This window comes from Struthio camelus, chromosome 16, assembly GCF_040807025.1.
Source record: "Struthio camelus isolate bStrCam1 chromosome 16, bStrCam1.hap1, whole genome shotgun sequence".
Lineage (NCBI taxonomy): Eukaryota > Metazoa > Chordata > Aves > Struthioniformes > Struthionidae > Struthio > Struthio camelus.
In genome coordinates, this window is record NC_090957.1 from 13,034,960 (window position 1) to 13,040,959 (window position 6,000).

Here is a 6,000-nt window from a genome sequence, read left to right on the forward strand (position 1 = left end):
TGAATCTACTGGCTAGGTAACGTATCATGGAATAGGAGGTGGATAGAGTTGAACTTAGGCTTATCTGCTATGGGAGGAAGAGCAAGACAGAATACTTCACTGAGTTAGATGCATGCTGAAGCTGCCAGTTACAAAAATTACTGTGACCCTCAAATATTTATTAGTTCAAGCAATCTTGTATCCTAATCAGGGAGTTTTAAATTGAGCCTCATCTTCAAAGACATAGGGAGTCGATGATACAACTAAACATTAATTGTGGTTCCTGTAGCAGTGCTCCTGCCTGCGTTATCCTTCCTGTGTGCAAGCACAGCAATGAATAGATCTGTAAATACTGCTTGGTGTTTTAACAGGGCCTCTCTCACAAAGCTAAAATAATCATGAATCAAATCAGTCAGGAGAAAAGTTAGAGAAGATATACAAACGATAACAGGAAACCAATATAGGATGGTTTACTGGGAAACTGGAAGAGGTTCTAAAATGCATACTTTTAACATTAAAAAGAACAAACTTTGATAAATCGAAATCTAGAAATATAAACAGATTGGTAATGAAGCAAAAGGACACAAAGAATATTCTGTAAACATTTTTTCTTGTTTTCAAGAATATTTTAAAATAAAGTAGCATTAGATGAAGAAGTACAGCTGTCAGTAACAGACTGTGCTCTAGTCTGAAGCTACCAACACTGAGACACTTTTAAGCCAAAATTTCTAAGATTGTTAAAAGGGCTGGCTCAGGGGGTCTCTGGTCTTCTGACACAAGGTGCACTCAAAAGCAGTAACAGAGAGAACTTCTAGAAGCCTGGAAGCACTTTCCTATTGTACCGAAATTTTATAAACATAAATATGGACTTGCCAGAGTGGCATCTGTCCTAAGTAAAATAACGTAAAGGCCGACATGGGACTTGATTAATAAAGAAACAGGGGATCATATAATTAGTGCCAATCAACAAGTTTATTAAAAAGTAGAACTTGCGAAATTAAATTGATTTTTATTTTATTTTAATGAGATCAGAAGTTTGCTTGCCTGCTGAAGGGCAGCAGTGTCACTGTAATGGACTTTTGCACAACACTCAATTTAGTATTATATGACATTCTGATTAGGGATCTACAATAATTTGGGCTTAACATGACACATTAAATGAATTAAAACTGGCTATTTAATAGGTCACAAAATATAATTATACGTGGGCATGCATTACTATGCATATTTCTGAAGAAGTCCCTCAGGAACCTTAGCTCTCTTTAGTTTAATATATTGTTTGTGTTGACATAGGAAGTGAACCACCACCATGTTTCAAGACAACAGCATTTAGTAAATAAGGAGGGCAGAGCTCACTTCCAGGATCATCTGGATTACTCGGCAAGCCAGTGTCACGTGTTGTAATGGCTAGGAACACAGAACGTATATCTCACAGGACAAAGGATTTTAGTCTGGAAAGCAGTCACTTTGGAAATGTGACCAGGCTGACAGTGGAAGTAGTCAATTAAACATGAGATTTCTAGGCCAAGGGCTGATTTGTACAGGTTTGTGAATGTTCATATGAGAAAACAAACTCAATTACTGCAGAGTTATCTGTGTGACAAAACTTTAAAAAAAGCTAGGACATGAAACTACACAGATTCCAGCAACAAACAATGAACATTTATTAATAATGAGGGTAATTAGCTGATAATATCTACCTCACCAATAATTAAGTCAAAATTAGATATTTTCCTAAAAACTGCGTAGTTCAAGAAGGAACTAACTTAGAGAAGTCTATAGCTATAACATGTAGGAGATCAGATTAAAATTACCAAAATGGTCCGACCTGCTCTGATAATCTCTTTTGCAATATAGCCAAACTCAACTTAAATATATATATGCATATATAACTTAAGACTGGCTTTTTTGTTTGCTCAAATGCTTTTTTCTCTCTGAGCAAGTATAAAGGGGGCAAGGGAAAAAAGAGACCTCAACTACAATAGCAATTGGTGCTACCAAACAGCACAAGTAGCTAGTGTTCTTATCACCTGTCTACTTCTAAGCTCATTCCTGCAAAACATAGCGAATTACAACTGATGCGTGTCAAGAGGGTAGGTTTTATAAGCTTTGTAATGCTCTCTGAGTTATTTGGCAAAGTCAGAACAAAGCTAAAGTGACTGCTCAAGTGTTTATTTCTCAAGAATACAACAGACTTACTGGGACTACCGTTTCCAGCTAGCTCTTTTTAGCAGCTTTTAATTCTTCTAGAATAGATCCATCAGCATCACTACTGCTTATCTGAGCTGCAAGAAGCAAGTTTCTCCAATGTCATTCTGAAATGCAACCTGAATAAGACCAACATGCAGCTCTTCTTGCATCCAATCATATAAAAATGCAAGCCAAGGCAAAAGGAAGAACAAGGTGATATTATGCCTATTAGTGTAGTATTGGAATATCCCTCTCTCCCTCTCCTGCTGTTCAGCGCTATCTGCTTGAGTACCTACCACATACAGTCCTGCACTCTCCTTCAAAGCACCAGATCCCAGACACAGCTATGGAAGTGAGGTCTCTTCCAGCAGATCAACTCTTGCTGGGTCCCAGATTACCAGAAAACACTTTGCAGTCAAAGTTGCATTTTTTGCAGACAGAGCACTAATATTCATTGACAGGCTTCTTCCCCATAAAGAGGACTGGGCTGCATGTTGGAAAAACCCACTCCAGTAGAAATAACGTTGTAAGGTATCCGACCTGCATCATTTCCTAAAGGGAGGCAAATCAACTCAAACAGCAATATTCTCACAAGATATGTCTTTTACCTGATTTTGTGAATTCCACACATTCACCAGCATCACTATAAAGAACATTAAAAATAAAGCCTTTGTAAGTGAGGTCCATGTCTTGCAGTAGAGGATCTGGTTGAATGCAACTGTAACTTACACTTTCCTGCCATTCATAAGCTGCATAAATTGCCATCAGCAGTTCCTTTAATTGAATTATAGCCTGGTTGTGGAATCAGGAAACATGTGTTTTCTGCTCTGAGGGGAAGAGAACGTAAAGGAAGAGATTGGCACATGCTTTCAGAATACGCGCATTCAACGTTAATTCACAGGCAGGTCTGAAAGCATTGTATCAAAATGTGTATTGGCCTAGAAAGCTGTCAGGAACAGCCGTCCCAAAAAACAGAGGTAAAGGTATTTGAGAAATAGTGGCAGAGATAACCAGACCCCAATGTTGCTCCTACAAATAGTCCAGTTTCCAGCTAATTGGAAAAAATATATATGCTTGTGTCCTGGTGGCACATGGTGCTTATGATGGCAGCTAGTTCAGCAGCATTGGCATTATCCTTTCCATAAAGCATGGGGCTAGAAAGACCTTCCAGGCCTCCACTTTCTAAAAGGAGTTTCTCCTCCCCACAGCTCAGATTTGGATACTATCTTAAGACTTCCCTGTTCTGAGGATTAGAAGTTTTTATCTTGTTGCCAGACAATTTCTGGCCCAGTTACACCCTTTTGTTCTTCCAGCAGTGTTATCTTTTGTTTAAATACATTTCTCTTCCGTTGTTCACAGACGGAATCTCTCTCTTGCAGGCCAAAATCATATCTTCTCATAAAAATGGGTTTCTAGGATGACTGCAGAATGGATAACCTTCTTCTGCATTTGTTCTTAAGCTAAGAACCTCACGCAGAACTCTAGATGAGATTTCATTCATGTTTTGTGCAATGCATTATCCTTTCCTGATTACTAGAACAGGAATTGTGATTTTTTTTGGTCTGGCAGGTCATAATTATCTTTTGACTGGTTTTACACCCAATCTTTCCCCTCCTCAGCTGATCACACCTAAATATGCTGCATACCAGAAATCCTTATTGCCTTGTAGGCTTATAATCCTGCAACTTTTATTGCTTAATTTTATCCATTTCTGTTGCGTTAGCTGCTGAAATTCTCCAGAAGGGTAAACCCATAAAAATATTAAAGATTACATGTATTATTAGGAACTTTATTAATAGCCACCACTCTCTCATTTCAATGCTCCCTGCAGCTCTCCCATCTTTTAAAGATTCATTCTGAAAGTCTTGCATTTATTCTCATTTCCTCCAACGGCAAATTGTTTTCCATGAGGGCTATAGGAAATGTTTGGCTGGGATCCATATCTCATATCTTCTCTTCCTTTTACAAGACAGGAAACAGCTCAAGTTGTGCACTATTTCTATTTATCTGTCCCTTTTTCCATTTGCCACCTTCCCTAATTCCAATTGTTCTTTCTTTCAGTATTCTCAGTTTATCATGGTTGGACACCTGTGGGCCAGATCACTTTTTCCCCAAGTCCTAAATATAAGGGTTACTAATGCTCTTCTCCACTCATGCAGTTCTACTCCCAAAGCATCAGATTAGTTCAAACACTTTCTACTGGTATTTTCCCATTCTTGCAGTAAACTAGAGTGAAGATTCCTGCACTCAGGAAAAATTCCAGTAATATTTGTACAACAGTTAACAAAGAAATTCCAGGCTTTCTCCGTAGTCAAGTAAGTTAGTTTCCCTAATCAGTTTTTCCTTTGAAAGGGAAGATTTGAATCACAATCCTACTTTTTATTTATCCTTTCATTTAATTTAAAGGGAATCAATTCATGATCACCCAAGCCAGAATAATATTTTCGAACAGCTTCTTTATAATAGCCTTACCACTTGCAAGAGTCTTATTTGAAATCATATCATCCCATGTTGGTTCAGGCACATTTTGATGAGAAAAACATTAGATATTATATCCAGGACAATCTGACCTTACATTTAGTAGCATTTGCTCTCCAGTCTTATTATCTGGGAAGTTTATCTTCTTGTGATGGCTCCCAGGAACATGACTCTCTTTAATAACAGCACAAAGATTTTAGGCAGATACAATTCTAATAAGAGAGAAACCTTCTAGCACCAATCCAGCATAATCTTTTGCTATCCCTTGCTAGTTCCTTACAGTACGTCTTGCCATTAGCACAAGACAGAAAGGGGAACAGTTGTCTATCTTGGAATTTCCTGGATAATATGGATGGATTTCAGAGAGGTAATTCACACATAACTTCTGGGTTTCAAGGAAGATATTTGAAAGTTTAAAATCTTGCCATAAAGTCAACTCTTTGTTCTAGAAACGACAAGTAATCAGGCGTTTGCCATTAGGTCTGTTTGCATGAGCTTTAAACTGTGCCACAGCCAGACAACAGCTAGAAGTAGATCAGAGGTAGCAGTGAAAGTTTATTTTATTACCAGCACTGATCCCATCAGAAAACCATTTTTCCACCATTACAGAAAACAGGCTCAGTGATGCCCCCGACTCTTCAGCTTTTGCTGATAGAAGCAAAACCACAGAAATATTGTTGTTGAAAAAACTGCCAGATCTCTCTCTTTCCAAAGAAGAAACCACAACTTGTGAAGGACTTCACAGTTCAACAATACACGAGCCGCAGTACTTTTATCACCACAAAGAAAGCAGTTGGCCCTTGATACCACATGAATGTGCTGTGGGTTTTTTTTTCCCCTAGAAATATTTTTAGCATTTGCATTTTCCTTGATTTTTGGTGGAATGAACTCCCTGAGGAATGGATGGTGAAACGCAATGGGCTTTCTCACATCTGAGCACCATGGGAATAGCACTGCCCTCCTCCCTATCCAGCCCATGAAGTGAAGTGTGCCCTAAAAGCAACATAATTATATAACTGCCCTCTTAAAAGGCAACTTTTCCTCCTAGCACTTAGAAACATCCTCCTCCCACACAAACATGACAGTTGACTTGCAGCTTGTTTGGAGCTGATTTGCTTTTGTCACAGTTATCAGAGAGGGTGAGGAAAAACTAGTTCTACAGGAGGCAGAAACCCTAGCTGACTTCAGGCCTTAGGAATGCCCTGTTCCATCTAACTAGCTTGCTAGAGAGGTGTGGTTTTGGCACAGCTCCGGGAAAAATTATGCCAGATAAATAAACACAGTTCTAACAGACTCCATTGCTGTCCCTGGGCAAGTTACTTCCTCTCCTTCGTTCTTCCATTCAACAATGAC